Consider the following 17,534-nt stretch of genomic DNA (forward strand, 5'->3'; position numbering starts at 1 on the left):
TCACCCCCCATCCTTCCACGATCTCCACTGGCTCCCCATCACGTACGGGATTCAGTTCAAAATTTGACTCATCACCGTCAGAGCCCTCAACCACCTGGCCCCCCTCCTACCTCTCTGACCCCCTTCTCCACCACACGCCTATACCGCTGCCTCAGGTCCGCAGATGCTAACCTCCTCCAACCCATCAGGACTAAGCTCCGGACCTGGGGGGGCGACAGGGCCTTCACTGCAGCTGCCCCCACCCTCTGGAACGCCCTGCCCAACCATATCCGTCATGCAGACACTCTTTCATCATTCAAAAAATCCCTCAAAACCCACCTTTTTACCCCCCCCTTTTTTTTTACTAAAACTTTATTGTATTGTTTGTTTTGTAAAGTGTCTTTGAGCATTCGGAAAAGCGCTATATAAATCCGATGTATTATTATTATTATTATAAGATCAAATCAATGTTTTTCTTTATGTTTATTTATAGGGGTGTAACGATGCATCGATGAATATGTTAGAATCGATTATAATCGAATTAATCGAAATTAAATTAATGTTTTTTTTTTGTGTGTATTGTTTTTATTGACCTATCATGCTGAGTGAATCAGTTCCCCCAGCCACATTTGTGTATTCAAAATTTTTTGGGAATTAACTGATAGAAAATGTATAAAAAAATGCATCGAATCGAATCGTGGTCAAATGAAGAGATTTCATGATGCATTGAATCGTTGCCTGAATAATCGTAATCGAATCGAATCGTTGTGAGGTCGCATCGTTACACCCCTATTTATTTAGGATCCCCGTTCGCTTTTGCACTTGACAAAAGCTATTCTTCCTGGGGTCCGACACTTAAAACAATACAACAATATTCAAGACATTACATCATTATCAACATCAATTACATCATCAATTACATCATTATCAACATCATTAACAATGTCCTCCTCAGTTAAGGATGACATTGTACAAGATACTCAGAGAGATACTCCTGAGCAGCACTCACTGCCATCAACATAAATACAATGAACAAACAATCAAGTGGTTTTCACCGCTATGCCATAAGGGCGATAGCCATGTTTTTTCCAGACCACGCCCGGCCCGGTTCAGGTTACGGGACTCCGTTGTCTTCACCAGCTTCCTCACGAGGACATACTTCATTCTTTCATTCAAGTCTTTGGGTCCCTGAGAACCACAGCGGATGCCACAAGATATCCAGCATGCAACATGATAGCCACAGAGCTGAGTCGATACGGCAGTGGAGAAGAAAGCTCACTGTCGGGAATGTCAGCGTGGTACTCTCAAGAATATGTGCATAATCTTGTGTCATTTTTGCAATTGTTTATATCTAATTATTATGATTATAAGAATTGTGGTAAACTTCATGTTGCCAGCTACACGTTAATATAATTAACTAAGTTCACATTTACTGTGAGATGGAGAATTGGTTACACAGGAAGTTAAGGGAGGGAACCTATTGGTTCAGGTGATGCACCAGGCGCCCCTAAGGTGACAGTGTCCACCCTCTCACGCTAGAGGAGATGTAAATGGACTGCATTTATATAATAATAATAATTATTATTATTATAATAATAACTTAGTTGTGTATAGCACGTTTCATAAAATCCAAGGTCGCTTTACATAGGGCGATGACAACAATAACAAACATGGTAGACAGACACACAACATTAAATGTAGGAAGTTAGGGGTCAAAGGCCATGTTGAAGAGTGGTGAGTTTTGAGTTCCAGACGGTGGGAGCTGCCACGCTGAATGCTCTGTCCCCAAAGGTCCCCAGTGTGATTCGGGGGAATGGAGAGCTGACCAGTGTCCAAGGATCGCAGGGACCGTGAGTGAGTGTGGGGGTGGAGGAGGTCAGGTGAGGGACTGAGGTGCCAGAGCGTGGAGGGACTTGTAAGTGATGAGGATTTTTCTTTTTTTTACCACTTTTTCTCCTTATTTTTCTATTTTCTCCCATCCCAATTTCGTGTTTCCAATTCTCCCCTCCCCTGTCTTGAACGTTGCTCGCATATGCCTCCCACTGGTCGGCTGTAGGGAGGATAGAAGCCTTGCATCACGTGTGTCCCCTCTGGTACACGAGGAGGCAGCCTGCCACACCTGTAGGAGTCGCTGTCCACAGCGTCCAGATGACCACCCATCGACTTCCACCCGCTAACTCTGCCAATGAGTTAGTATGACGGCTGGTCCAAGCCGGCGGCAATGCTGACACCCGGATTAGAGACCGGAGTCTCTTGCATTGGTGACGAGCGCAATCTCCGCTGCGCCACCCAGCCGCCCTGATGAGGCGGGTTTGTAGGTGATGCAGGATTTGATGGGGCGCCAGTGGAGGTGGATGAGGGTGATGTGCTGCCAGGGTTTGGTGCGGGTGAGAAGAACCCTGGCAGCTGAGTTTTGAACATATACTGGAGCCTGTCCAGGGTTTTGCTTGGAACACTTCACAATGTATGCCTCACATTCACTCGTACATTCACACACCGATTCACACACTGGCTCTCCATTGCCGGACAAATCCGCTTCAAGGTCCTCGACCTGGCATATCGCGCGGCATACAGGGAACCGCTCCCGCCTACCTCCGGTCAATGGTCTCTAACTACACACCCTCAAGACCCCTCCGCTCTGCATCCTCTGGTCGCCTCAGACCCACTCCTGTCCGAGCTCCGGGAGGGTCATCAAAGAGAAGCAGGCTATTCTCGGTCCTCGCTCCACAATGGTGGAACGAACTTCCCACCACAGTTAGGACGGCTGAAACCTTTCGCCGTCGACTAAAGACGACACACTTCTTAAATCAATATCTGAATACATATTGTTACTCCGCTGTAAGAGTTGTACCCTCCCTGCTGACCTGTTGTACATAACTTGTCGCTTTGGATAAAAGCGTTCAGCTAAATGACTAAATGTAAATGTAAATGTGTGTGTGTGTGTGTGTGTGTGTGGAGGGGGGGGGGTGAGCTTCACGCAGACTAAAGCTAAATCTGTTCCCATACAATCATATACACAACAGAATGATGCAATGCCCACAAATCCTAGAATGTGTGTGTGGTGCCAGCAGGGCCGGGTCCAAGCCTTTATGGGTCCCGAAGCAGAATGTGATTTTGGCCCCATTTTTGGAGTGTGTTGCACTGTGCTGTCTGATATTTTACCTCATTAATCAGCCTCTCACTCTATTTCTCCCCCCCCCCCCCTCTCTCTCTCGATCTTCCTCTCTCTCTCTCTCTCTCTCTCGCTTTCCCCCCCTCTCTATCTCCCTCTCTCTCAATCTTCCTCTCCCTTTCCCCCTCTCTCCCCCCCCCCCCTCCCCCCCCTCTCTCTCTCTCTCTCTTCTCTCTCTCTCTCTCTCTCTCGATCTTCCTCTCCCTTTCCCCCTCTCCCTTCCCCCCCCCTCTCTCTCTCTCTCTCTCTCTCTCTCCCTTTCTCTCTTTTACTCTCCTTTGCGTCTTTGCATGAATACCTTTGCATAAATCCAGACTCTGCACAATGAGAATCACTTTAGAGAAAGAGACAGTGGAGCCAGTGATGAAAGGCAGCAGCCGACATGGTAATAGTAGCTGTATTTGCACCTACAGCTCCTGGGCGGCTGCTGTGTTTTGTATTTCCGGTGTGTCTTGTTTTGCTTGGGTTTGCTGCCCGTTGCCTCGGGACAGAGCCGCCTCCCAGACCTGTGCTGCCTGGAATGTGTTAGTGTGTCACCAGGACTCCCCCCCCACACACACACACACACACACACACACACACACACACACACACACACAACACACACACACACACACACACACACACACACACACACACACACACACACACACACACACACACACACACACACACACACACACACACACACACACACACACACACACACACACACACACACACACACACACACACACACACACACACACACACACACACACGTGCACACACACACACACACACGTGCACACACACACACACACACACATCACAAGGAGAGATTAGAGAGACATAGAGAAAGAAAGAGAGAGAGAGAGAACGAACGAACGAACGAAAGAACGAACGAACGAAAGAAAGAACAAAGGAAATAGCGAAAGAAAGAAGAAAGAAAGAAAGAAAGAACGAACGAAAGAACGAACGAACGACATGAACGAAAGAAAGAAAGAAAGAAAGAAAGAAAGAGAACGAATGAAGAAAGAACGAACAAATGAAAAAGAAAGAAAGAAAGAAAGAAAGAAAGAAAGAAAGAAGAAAGAGAAGAAAGAAAGAGAATCACTGAAATCACAAAGGAGCCAGTGGCGTCAGTCTGCCAAGTCCCAGCAGGACAGATAGGAACCCAGGGTGGTGAGCTTCTTGAGACAGATGTGCATCCCATAAATAGAGAGAGAGAGAGAGAGAGGGAGAGATAGAGAGAGAGAGGGATGGGGAGAGGGGAGAGAGAGGGGGGGGGAGGGAGAGAGAGAGAGAGAGAGAGCGAGAGAGAGAGAGATGGATGGGGAGAGGGGAGAGAGAGGGGGGAGAGAGAGAGAGAGGGGAGAGAGAGAGAGAGACAGACAGAGATGTCTCTGTTGTTTACCCACTGTAAATCAAAACAGAACCCCGGTGTTAGGAGCGCTAACGTCACCTAAAGCATGATGCATTATGAACAGACCCCGTCTGGCCGCTGTGTGACATGTGTCCGTGTGTCTACATGCTCATCCCTGACACTGATCCATGAGGGATCCACCTCAATCTACCGCCATGTGACGTTTTTCCGACATGCCGCCAGCAGGCTGCCTGCCGCGGGAGGCGGTGGCAGCCGGCACCTGCTTGGCACGTGTGTGTGTGGCAGCCGGCACCTGCTTGGCGCGCGTGCACGCGTGTGTGGCAGCCGGTACCCGCTTGGCACGCGCGTGCACATGTGTGATCGCTCTCTCTCACCAGAGTGTTGACGCCTCCAACGTGTGGTTTATCTTGTAGAGCGAGTAGGTCAGCTGGTACACCCCGTCGTTGGTCTCGCTGTTGCCATAGAAACCCAGTCCCACGGCGGAGCTGTGGAAAGAGAAGGGATGGAGGTGAAATGACGATTAGTCACATCGCTTGAGGCCATCGCTGAGAGGGTCCTCGCTGAGAGATAAAGAGACTAGAGACATTCTGGAGACAGGATCAAGATACATAGGACCGGGTACCCAGAAATTATACTTAAGTGAAAGTATGGGTACCGTCTCAAAATCTTACTCAAGTAAAAGTCAGAGTATCTGGCTAAAAACACACTTGAGTAAAAGTCAAAAGTGTCTACTTTTAAATGTACTTAAGTACTAAAAAGTCAAAGTAAAAACTTTTTTTCTTCTGATAGCAGGTGTTTAATCAAAGATCCCCGCTTTCTAGTCTTGCACAAGGGCCAATCAGCATGGGTAGGGAGGGTTCATTTTCCATTGATGAGGATTTGATTGGCTGTTTTTAAATAAAGTGCGGCCGCAGGATTAATAAACGTTAACAGTTAGTTCAGCCAGAGAAACAAATACAGTATACTAATTTAAATGGTTGGACCTGCGAGATTTGTACTTTGTACTTTGTAGGTCTGCGTTTTAAATGTAAGGAGTAAAAAGTATGTTTTTTTTTCTCTGAAATGTAATTGAGTAAAAGTACAAGTATACAAACCTAATACTCGAATTAGACTATGCTACATTCAGACTGCAGGCGAACATGTTCTAAATCTGATTTATTTGCTCATGTGTGACTCAGATCAGTGACATGGAATCTGATCTGTTCTATTCTAATTTGGGCCACTATTCTAAATCTGATACAGGTCTGAGAGAGACAACATACAGAGAACAAACAGAGAGATGGAGAGATAAGAGGGGGGAGAGAGAGAGAGAGAGAGAGAGATAGGGAGATGGAGAGAGAGAGAGGGGATAAAGAAGAAGGGAGAGATGAAATGATGATCAGTAATTCCCTTGTTGCATCACATCTCTGTGTTTGATGCGGGCCACACTAGGCCTCAGATTTATTTGCTCATGTGTGACTCAGATCAGTCACATTCAGCACAACATAATCACATGGAATCTGATCTTTTCTCTATTCTAATTTGGGGCCACTATCCTAAATCTGATACAGGTCTGAGATATAGAGAGAGGGGGGGGAGGGAGAGAGAGGGGGGAGAGGGGGAGAGAGAGAGAGAGAGATGGAGGGGAGATAGAGAGAGAGAGAGAGGGGGGGAGAGAGAGAGAGAGAGAGCGATAGAGAGGGGGGAGAGGGGGAGAGAGGGGAGAGAGAGAGAGGAGAGAGGGAGAGAGAGAGCGATAGAGAGGGGGGGAGGAGGGGAGAGATCGAGAGAGAGGGGAGAGAGAGAGAGAGAGAGAGAGAGAGAGAGAGAGAGAGAGGAGAGAGAGAGAGAGAGAGAGAGAGAGAGAGAGAGAGAGAGAGAGAGAGAGAGAGAGAGAGGGGGAGAGAGAGAGGGATAGATAGAGAGAGAGAGGGAGGGAGGGGGAGAGAGAGAGAGGGAGGGAGGGGGAGAGAGAGAGAGGGAGAGGGAGGAGAGAGGGAGAGAGGGGAGAGAGGGAGAGAGAGAGCGATAGAGAGGGGGGAGAGGGGGAGAGATCGAGAGAGAGGGGAGAGAGAGAGAGAGAGAGAGAGAGAGAGGGAGGGGAGAGAGAGGGAGGGGGAGAGAGAGAGAGAGGGAGAGGGAGAGGGAGAAGAGGGGATAGAGAAGAAGGGATAGAGATGAAATGACGATCAGTAATTCCCTTGTTGCATCACATCTCTGTGTTTGATCGCGGGCCACGCGAGGCCTTGGCGTGACAAGTCGTGACAGAACGGCATAATTGATCATTTTGCTTTATGGAGGAGCCGACGCCGGAGGGGGGCGGAGTCTGCGGGGGCTCTCTGAACGCTCTCTTAATCAAAAGAGTCGTGCGTCCGTCTGGCCCGCGACTCGCTGGCTACCGTCTCCGTGCTGCCAGTAAACCTTCATCAGAGGCCGCGTTCGGTAACACGGCCGACAGCTAACCCTGACGAAAGGCCCTGGCCGGGCAACAAAATGGTAAATGGCTGCATTTATACAACAGCTTTTATCTAAAGCGCTTTACAATTTGTTCCTCACGTTTTCACCCGTTCACTCACGCATTCACACACCGATGGGTGGAGGCGACCATGCAAGGTGCCAATCGGGAGCAATTAGGGTTACGTGTCTTGCTCAAGGACACTTCGACACGCCGCCCCGGGAGGAGCGGGAATCAAACTGGAACCTCCGGATTAACAGGCTCTAAATGGCATTAAACAGTTTTTTTTATTTTTAGTTTTTTTATTATCTTTTTCCCCCTCCTTCTTTTTCCGATTTTTCTCCCATCCCACTGTTAGTCGCTATGCCAATTCCCAACCCCCTTCCTGGTTGTTTCGCACTCCCCCCTACTGTTGGTCCGAGAGGCCGGAGACTGTCGCATGCTTTCCTCGACGCATGTGCAGCCAGCGGCAGCCAGCCTGGCAGCGCAGATTCTCACCGGGAGAGTGTAACGTGTGGAAGGTCGCACTACCTCTCTCCAGATCCTACCCTCGCTGAGCAGGCGCCCCGACCGAACTGTAGGGGTCGCTGTCCACAACGCCCAGGACCACCCACGGCTTCCCTCCCCCTAACTCAGCCAAACGAGTTAGTATAGCGATCAGCCCGAGCCAAGGCAATGCTGACTCTCCGGGAGTCGAGACCGCAGCCTCTTGCATTGGTGACGAGCACAATCTCCGCTACGCCACCTGACCGCCGTTTAAACAGTTGTTAATGCTGCTCAGTTCAGTTATTATGATAAAACACACAGTTGTTGATGCTGCTCAGTTCAGTTATTATGATAAAACACACAGTTGTTGATGCTGCTCAGTTCAGTTATTATGATAAAACACACAGTTGTTGATGCTGCTCAGTTCAGTTATTATGATAAAACACACAGTTGTTGATGCTGCTCAGTTCAGTTATTATGATTAAAGCACAGCAGCAGCTGGATTTCTGTACGTTTCAGGCTATGAATAATAAACATTTGCAAACCTAGCCTAAAGTAGGCTACTGTCCATATTAGGACAAAATATGTAATTCAATGCATTTCTTGAAAAAAACATTGAAACAAACGACTAATGATGATAATTAGACCTCCGGTCTCTGTCCGTGGTGCTGAAATATATACGCCAAAATAGATGAAACGTGTTTTTACCGCTCTCTCTAATTCGGGCATTACATGCAAGCATTAGACATTGTGAATGCAAGAGAGAGGTAGATGGATTTTAATGTGTTGAGAGAGAGAGAGAGAGAGAGAGAGAGAGAGAGAGAGAGAGCGAGAGAGAGAGAGAGAGAGAAAGAGAGAGAGAGAGAGAGAGAGAGAGAGAGAGAGAGAGAGAGAGAGAGAGAGATGTAGATGGATTTGTAATGTGTTAAGAGAGAGAGAGAGATGTGTGGCTTTATTTTAAGTGCGTCATACCTTGGCTTTTGCTGAAACAAGGCCACATTAAATATTAAATCCACACAAAGTGTGTTCTTTCAGGATAACAGACAGCCTGAGCAATCTGCTTAATTTTTCACATTCTATCCACAGCTTGTGTATTTAACCCTTCCACTACCACACTACAGAAGGTCAACCTTTCACTACCACACTACAGACGGTTAACAGTGTGGTTGTGAAAGGGTTAACCCTTTGTCATGTGGCAGTGAAAGGGTCAACCTTCTGTAGTGTGGTTGTGAAAGGGTTAACCCTTTGTCATGTGGCAGTGAAAGGGTTAAACTTCTGTATTGTCGCAGTCAAAGGGTTAACCGTTTGGTAGTGAAAGGGTTAAGTATATTTGTTTCAAGTTTCTTTAATAGTTGTCATACAGAAGTACAGAATACTTTCATACAAAATGCTTCTTACTGTTACGCTCCAGAGACTGTGCTAGACAAGATAGTATCAAATAACATAGTATAGCATGTAATTTAGAAGTAGAAAATGAGGTCACAGTGTTCAGTATAGACATATGTACAATGTTCGATGCAGAATAGACGTAACTGAGTTACCATATAATATACAATACTATGCAGTGTACTAATGTACAGTACTATATAGTGCAAAGCAGAAATGGGATGAGGTACAATTTAGGTACAATTTACAGTAAGGTGTACGAGTTGTAGTGCAATTTGTGGGTTTTTTGTTATTTTTCTTCTACAGTACTGTTTTTGTTACACATACAAAATACATATAGTTGGAAAGCTTATTTCCTGCCCTACGTCGAGTCAAGTGTTCCTTTATTAATCCTCTTGGGGAAAGGCAAGTATAATAGCAGCATGGGGAGGGGTGGGGGTACAGTTAGGAGAGGTATATTATAATATAGAACAAAGTGCAAGTAGTAATGATGATAACAGTAGCAGTAGTGAACAGTAGTGAGGCAGTAGTCAGACAGTAGTAATAGTGATGATGGTAAACATGGTCCAAACTGTCGTATCACACTACACCAGTCCTAACAGTGTTTATTATTAAGAGTGAGGCAGTCCCAACAGTGTTTATTATTAAGAGTCAGACAGTCCTAACAGTGTTTATTATTATTAGTCTGACAGTCCTAACAGTGTTCATTATTAAGAGTCAGATAGTCCTAACAGTGTTTATTATTAAGAGTGAGGCAGTCCCAACAGTGTTTATTATTAAGAGTCAGACAGTCCTAACAGTGTTTATTATTAAGAGTCAGACAGTCCTGACAGTGTTTATTATTAAGAGTCAGACAGTCCTAACAGTGTTTATTATTAAGAGTCACACAGTCCTAACAGTGTTTATTATTAGTCTGACAGTCCTAACAGTGTTTATTATTAAGACTCAGATAGTCCTAACAGTGTTTATTATTAAGAGTCAGACAGTCCTAACAGTGTTTATTATTGAGAGTCAGACAGTCCTAACAGTGTTTATTATTAAGAGTCAGACAGTCCTAACAGTGTTTATTATTAAGAGTCAGACAGTCCTAACAGTGTTTATTATTAAGAGTGAGACAGTCCTAACAGTGTTTATTATTAAGAGTGAGACAGTCCTAACAGTGTTTATTATTAAGAGTAAGATTGTGTACTCATGTTTCATTTTCTTTCTTTAGTAGTTGCAATATCCAAAAAAATAATATCCCCAAAGATTGGTATACGCTGGAAAACACAGCAGGTCCCAATTTCATAAAAATCTGTTAAGAAATGGGTGATTAAGAGCGATTTTGGTAAACTGTGTACAAGTTCTCCAGTATTCCATTTCCTCATTGACGGCAATGCATTCTGTGTGTTTTTCACTTCCTGTTTTCGCCCATCAATTTTCACCTAGATCCCTGATTCGCACAACCTCACGTGGGGTATCATTGGAAAGCTACACTCGTTGGCTACAACTCTGTCTAATAATTTTAGCAATCGACGAATGATTGACAGTTCTAGAGCCTCGGGATTCCAGGGTGGTAATCTGACACTTGCATGTACAAAGTCACATACCTGACATATCGGCATGTAACTCGAGAACCGCTGAACGGATTTGGTCGGGTGAGGTGGCATTCGAATGGCAACAAATAGGGTGTTATATGTTATATATATTTTATATGTTCTATAAAAAATGCAAACCCGAGCCGCTAGACGCTCGCAAAGTGCTGTGTCTCGCCGGTGTGCAAATCATCCTAAAGAGGGCCCGTATATAGGCGTTGCAACACTGTTTATTATTAAGAGTCAAATTGTCCTAACAGTTCTCAAGTTCACCAGTGTTTATTATTAAGAGTCAGACAGTCCTAACAGTGTACAAAGGCTTTTCCTAATTGAATGAGACCCTTTGAATGAGACCCACTGCGAAGCCACTGAATTAATGTTCACTCAAGTGGCAGCCAGTCAGAAACCCTTTCAAAAACCCCTGGTCTGCATAGGGTTATGTTTAGAGTTTAACTTAGGTTAAAACTATGTTTAATCAACTCGGTAGATGTTATAGCCCATGGCCATTGTTTTAAGTTATGTTTAGCCTATTAAGAGATTTAAACTACTAAGCTGAATTAAAAGGCCATGTAAAAAAACAATGCATGAGCTTCATACAGGCCTAAATTTAAAGTTCAACTAAACTAAGTTTGTCCGAGGGAACTTGCTATCCTATAGCCTACTACTGGTAAAGGCTGATGGGTGAGTGTACTTAAAATCACTGTTTCACAAGGGTCTTGAAAAGATATCCAAAATTCTTTAATCATACGTATACTCTCTATGTGGCATAGCTTGTGAAATAATTCATATTTGAAATCAAAAACCCTCCTCAATTATTATTAATCAAGTGAAACAGCCTGAAATGGGAAATGAAAACCATCATTTGGTGTCAAGGCTCATTATTTCTGTCTATGCTTGTTGGGGTGTCATGTCACCAAAAGGCATCCTTCCATTTTTTGGGGGGTTTGTTGAGGGCGTGAGGGTGGAGGGGGCGGGGCTTCATAGATCCTTGTATTCTCAATGAGGGCAAAGGTGTAGGGATGCTGCTATGATATTTTCACTCGTTTGTTTGGTGGAAAAATCAAACCAGACGAATTATTATTTAATATACAACATTTTCAAAGCGTTAGAAACACGTGTGGAGGATATTTAAGGTTAAAGGAACGAAGGAAAGTCTTTAATTGCCAAGTACATTACATGTCTATGACAATGTCTTTTCTGTCCATAGCTACCAGCTAGCTATCTGGCTCTGTCCATAGCTACCAGCTAGCAGTCTGGCTCTGTCCATAGCTACCAGCTAGCTATCTGGCTCTGTCCATAGCTACTAGCTAGCAGTCTGGCTCTGTCCATAGCTACTAGCTAACGATCTGGCTCTGTCCATAGCTACTAGCTAACGATCTGGCTCTGTCCATAGCTACCAGCTAGCAGTCTGGCTCTGCCCATAGCTACCAGCTAGCTACCTGGCTCTGCCCATAGAGCTACCAGCTAGCTATCTGGCTCTGTCTATAGCTACTAGCTAGCTACCTGGCTCTGTCCATAGCTACCAGCTAGCTATCTGGCTCTGCCCATAGAGCTACCAGCTAGCTATATGGCTCTGTCCATAGCTACCAGCTAGCTACCTGGCTCTGTCCATAGCTACCAGCTAGCTATCTGGCTCTGACCATACAGTAGCTACCAGCTAGCTATCTGGCTCTGACCATACAGTAGCTACCAGCTAGCTATCTGGCTCTGACCATACAGTAGCTACCAGCTAGCTATCTGGCTCTGACCATACAGTAGCTACCAGCTAGCTATCTGGCTCTGACCATACAGTAGCTACCAGCTAGCTATCTGGCTCTGACCATACAGTAGCTACCAGCTAGCTATCTGGCTCTGTCCATACAGTAGCTACCAGCTAGCTATCTGGCTCTGACCATACAGTAGCTACCAGCTAGCTATATGGCTCTGTCCATAGCTACCAGCTAGCTACCTGGCTCTGTCCATACAGTAGCTACCAGCTAGATATCTGTCTCTGCCCATCGAGCTACCAGCTAGCTACCTGGCTCTGCCCATATGCTCCTGGGTCTGTAATAGGAGTTATTAGTGTCTGACTCACCAGAGTTACTGTTTCCTTCCTACCAGGCTGCACTACTGACATGAGTAATGATGCAATTTCATCATTTGATAGCGGTGAGGTCATCCTGAGTGGGGGTCACAGGTTAGGTATACTGTATGTATGTATGTGTGTGAATGTGTGTGTGTGTGTGTGTGTGTGTGTGTGTGTGTGTGTGTGTGTGTGTGTGTGTGTGTGTGTGTGTGTGTGTGTGTGTGTGTGTGTGTGTGTGTGTGTGTATGTGTGTGTGTGTGTGCATGTGCAAAGGGGTTGAGTGGAGGGTTCTATAGTCTGGGGAGAAGGGACCTCATCAATCAATGTCAGGACAGGAAGAGAGTAGAGTAGGATCACTGTTACTGGCACATCATACACACTCATGACACACACGCACACGCACACATACACACACAAATATACAAAGGGGCCCTCAGCTATGTTTCACCCGTTTCAACTGAAATGGGTCCCACGCGCTAGCAGGGCCCCGGATTGACAAAGTGAACACAAGTCTTTCCCCTTGTAGAAGAAACCTGGCTCCTGACATAAACCAAGTCATGTAAATCTCCAGGGTCTAGTTGAGCTGCGTGGTGGTGAGTTTGGCACAGTGGCTACAGTAGCTTCCCGCCTATTATGTGCTAAGAAGATAGATACCATTTTCCTCTCTGTGCGTTCAGTAGAAAGCTATCTGGCTGCACGTTAGCCTAGCTTAGCACAATGAATGGAAGCGGACAGTGCCGGTTAGCCTAAGGCATTGTCCAAGCCTTCGGGAGAGGTGTTAGTTGGACAATGCCTATTCTAACCGGCACTGTCCGCTTCCATTCATTGTGCTAAGCTAGGCTAACGTGCAGCCAGATAGCTTTCTACTGAGCGCACAGAGAGGAAACCGGTGTCTATCTTCTTGTCTCTCTCTCTGGAGAAGACGGTAAGCTAATTTCCCAAAATGTTGGTGTGTTCCTTTAATATAAGATAAGGGCCCCATATTTTATCTTGAAACCGGCCCCTTGAACCTTAAGGCCCATGTTAGACTAGTGTTTTTGTGGTCGTTTTTTGAATACGTTTGAATACGTTTCATGTCCCTTTTACACAGAAATGCGTTTTTTGGCGTTTTTTGGCGGATACGTTGTGGCCCCTACTGAAACGCTAAATTGTGTTTTCCGTTTTTGAGCAGCGCCAAAACTCGCCGACAACAGTCGTGTAGCCTTCACGGAGCCGTTGTTGCGAAAAACGCCCATGCGCAGTAGATACCATCTGCGTGCCCTTCCGGTGACAGCAGAGCTGTCCCAAATAGCTGCAGCTACCATGTGTTGTCAAGTTATTGTTATAAGGACCCCAGTCCAAGCTACAACAGTCTGCATTCCCTTAACAATTGTTTGTATTGAGCCGTATTGTATTGTACCCATATGCAATATGTTAAGTAAAGTTTACATCCATTCATTCTGCTAGCATTACCGATTCGGCGATTGCATGAGCAGCTGGCTAACGTTAGCTATCAGACCCTGTTAGCTCAGAGCTCCTCTTTCAATCTTTTACAAGCATTAAACAAATGGCCCAGCCATCTATTCACCTTTGTTTAATACACACAGCATTGTCTCTAATGTTATCTAGCTACTGATAGCTCCCGATATCATCAGTTTGGTGCTGGCTAACTAGCGTGAGCTAACGTTAGCTTCTAGCCACAATGCTATACTGTTATAATGGCATATTCCATTGACGTTAGCATGCAGCTAACAATGTAGCTACCGATCTTTTTTTAGACTAAACTATCCGCTCTTGGTGGTCACTTGTGTTGATGTTAGTTTTGTTTCATCAACAAATGACAGGCAGAACACACAGTGAATGTATCCGTTTTGTTTATTGCACTTTTATTAGACTGCTGAAAAAGAAGTGCTGCACTGGGTAAATAGGCAAAGATGGTGGCGCCGATAGGCGCCCGCCTTGTTGACATTTTCTTTGCAGGAAGTGTATTGGCACATTCAAGTTCTGATTGGTTGAAATTGCCTTCATGTTCGCCACCTACTGCCACCTACTGCTTTGGCAGTGTACTACATCACTGTGCTCAGGTGACAAAAAACGAAAGTGTGACTGTGTCCTGCTACGTTGCGGCGAAAACTCATCTGACAATGAAACGAAAATGAAACGAAAGTCTAACCGCAGCCTAAGGCTGCCCCTGCACACATACCATCCTATAAAGAGAAGTGACACGTTCTGGTGTGAAGTCCTGCTTCTCCTCTCAGGATGAGTCACAAGCTGAGGACATTCAACATCCTCTATTCGCAAAGACCAACTGAAGAAAAGCACGACGATGATGATGGCTACACACTTCTCTGTGCATGAAATATTTCAGATGAAATAAATATGACTTAATCTGACCGGCAGCACATTGTGGTTGAGTCTTCCTCAGGGTGCAAATGAAGTCACAGCGAGTGAGCGAGAACATGTTGATTAAAAGAAAATTATAATAAAATGATATATACTGTATAGGGGCGACAGTGGTGCTCGGGAGGTAGAGCAGTCGTCTGGCAATCCGGAAGGTTCCCAGTTCGATTCCCGCTCCTCCCGGGCAGCGTGTCGATGTGTCCTTGAGCAAGACACTTAACCCCTAATTGCTCCCGATGAGCAGGTGGGCACCTCGCATGGTTGCCTCTGCCGTCGGTGTGTGAATGTGTGAGTGAATGGGTCAAATGTGAGGAACAAATTGTAAAGCGTTTTGGATAAAAGCGCTATATAAAAAAGCAGCCATTTACCAAATATATATATTAGGGATGTCCGATATTATTGGCCTACCGATATTATCGGCCGATATCGGCATTAAAATGTGATATCGGAAAATATCGGTATCGGTTTTCAAAAAAAATAAACATTTCTATAACCTTTATTTACCCAGCAAGCAAGTAAGAACAAATTCTGATTAAATTTATTGTCAAAAGTATGCATAATGTTGTGTTAAAAGAGATATGTAATGTTAATTACCTGAAATTATTAAATTTTTTGGGGGGGGAAACGTTGCATATATCGGTATCGGTTGATATCGGTATCGGAAATTAAGAGTTGGACAATATCGGTATATCGGTATCGGTAAAAAAGCCAATATCGAGCATCCCTATGGGCTGTCAAAATTAATGCTTTAACTTTGGAGATTAATTAAAATTATTTAAAGCATTAAAATAAATTAATCTACGGCGGCCGGGTGGCGCAGTGTGCAAGACACTCGCCACCAACGCAGGAGATACTGGTATCGAGCCCAGCTCTCTGCGTTGCTTCCGGCTTGGCCGGCCGTCGTACTAACACAAGCTGGTGGGTGGGTCCTGGTCATTGTAAACAGCGACTCCTACCGTTCGGTCGGGGCGCTTGCTCAGCGAGGAAAGGATCTAAGAGGGGTAGTGTGATCCTTCCACACGTTACACCCTCTCAGTGAGAGTCCGCGCTGCCAGGTGAAAAGAAGCGGTTGATTGGCTACACATCGGAGGAAGCACGTGGTAGCCTTCACTCTCCCAGACCGACGGTAGGGGGCAGAGTGCGCAGCGACCAGGAAGGGGATTGGGAATTGGCATAACGACTAACATTGGGATGGGAGAAAAACGGAGGAAAAAGGAGGGGGAAACTTTCAGCAGTATATTTGCTTGTTCGGATATAAGAAAGAGATCTAGCTGAGTCAATGTTGATGGTTTTGTTGAACATTTGTATTTCACAGGAGAGAAACTGTATTCAAAGAAAGCTATTAGCAGTCTTTGAATCTAAATATACTTTCTTTGTGTTGATTTGACATTAATTCCATGATTTTACTCAATTAATATCTGTTACAAGCTTCGGTCTTAAGTAGAAAAATGCTATTTTTAATCTAGATTAATTACAGAAAATTGTGAGATTAATTAGTTAATTGTTTTTAATCTATTGACAGCACTAATATATATATATATATATGACTGGTTGGTTCTTAGGGTTCCTCCAGTTTGCTCTGAACTAGGAACAACTGCTTCTTCCTCTGATGCTTCAAACACCTGGAACGCCCTCCGACTGTCTCTGAAGCTGAAGGTACTTCCTTATTTTGCTGCATTTAAAAGTATGATCTCCGACCACTGCGTGTCGACGTGTAACTGTCTTGTAACAGATTCTTTCTATTGTTTATTCTTATTTATTGTGTCTATATGTATGAAATCGCTGATGAACTGTGTCTTTGTTTTGTCGTCGCTGTAAATTAGGGTAACCTCAGTGTCTTACAAGTTGAAGGTTTGAAATTAAATATATATATATATACTGTATACACACATACATATGTATATATCATTGTTCAACACCCCTTACAACCCACTACTCTTCAACAACAATCCCAGGCTAAATAAAGAGCATCCTTAACCATACGGGCTGCCAGATGGACACAACAGGCAGTCAGATAGGACCCCCTGCCAGGGAGAGAGGAAGAGAGACAGAGAGAGAGGGAGAGAGAACAGATAACAGAGAGAGAGAGAGAAGAGGGGGTTAGTATGTGGGAGGTGAAGGGGGAGGGGGCACCCTGGCGGAAACATATCCTGTGAGAGAGATAATGGGTGGGGGGGGGGGGTCATGTGTGTATGCCTGTATGTATGTGTGTGTGTCTTTGTACTGTACGTGTTTTGCTCTCTCTCTCTCTGTGTGTGTGTGTGTGTGTGTGTGCGTGTGCGTGTGCATGTGTGTGCGTGTCATAGTTTGGGAGATCCCCCCCCCCCCCCCCCCTGCTCTGCCCTGGACTTGTCCACTCTGCCCCTCTCTCTGTTCTCTGTTCTCCCTCTGTTCTCTTTATGTCTCTCTCTCTCTCTCTCTCTCTCTCTCTCTCTCTCTCTCTCTCTCTCTCTCTCTCTCTCTCTCTCTCTCTCTCTCTCTCTCTCTCTCTCTCTCTCTCTCTCTCCTGCATCTGATTTAGGGCCACATATGAAAATGGCCCAAGTCACTGGAATCACATATGAGCAAATCCTAGTCTATGTAACTCCTAGTCTATGTAACTTCTATGTAACTCCTAGTCTATGTAACTCCTAGTCTATGTATATTGATCCTGTCTCCAGAATTTCTCTGTTATCTCTTATCTAGTATGTAGT

The 17,534-nt window shown here is 45.2% G+C and overlaps 1 pseudogene across 1 annotated transcript in view; it reads right to left on the minus strand.

Moving 5' to 3' along the window:
* Positions 1–17,534, minus strand: part of LOC311240420 (protein tweety homolog 2-like) — a 112,764-nt pseudogene that overhangs the window by 60,009 nt on the left and 35,221 nt on the right. Inside the window, exon 3 of the transcript in view lies at positions 4,892–5,002. The product of the transcript in view is annotated as a protein tweety homolog 2-like (transcript). The remainder of the gene's footprint in view (positions 1–4,891; positions 5,003–17,534) is intronic.

Source organism: Notolepis coatsorum (genome assembly GCF_963971535.1).
Source record: "Notolepis coatsorum genome assembly, chromosome: 14".
Lineage (NCBI taxonomy): Eukaryota > Metazoa > Chordata > Actinopteri > Aulopiformes > Paralepididae > Notolepis > Notolepis coatsorum.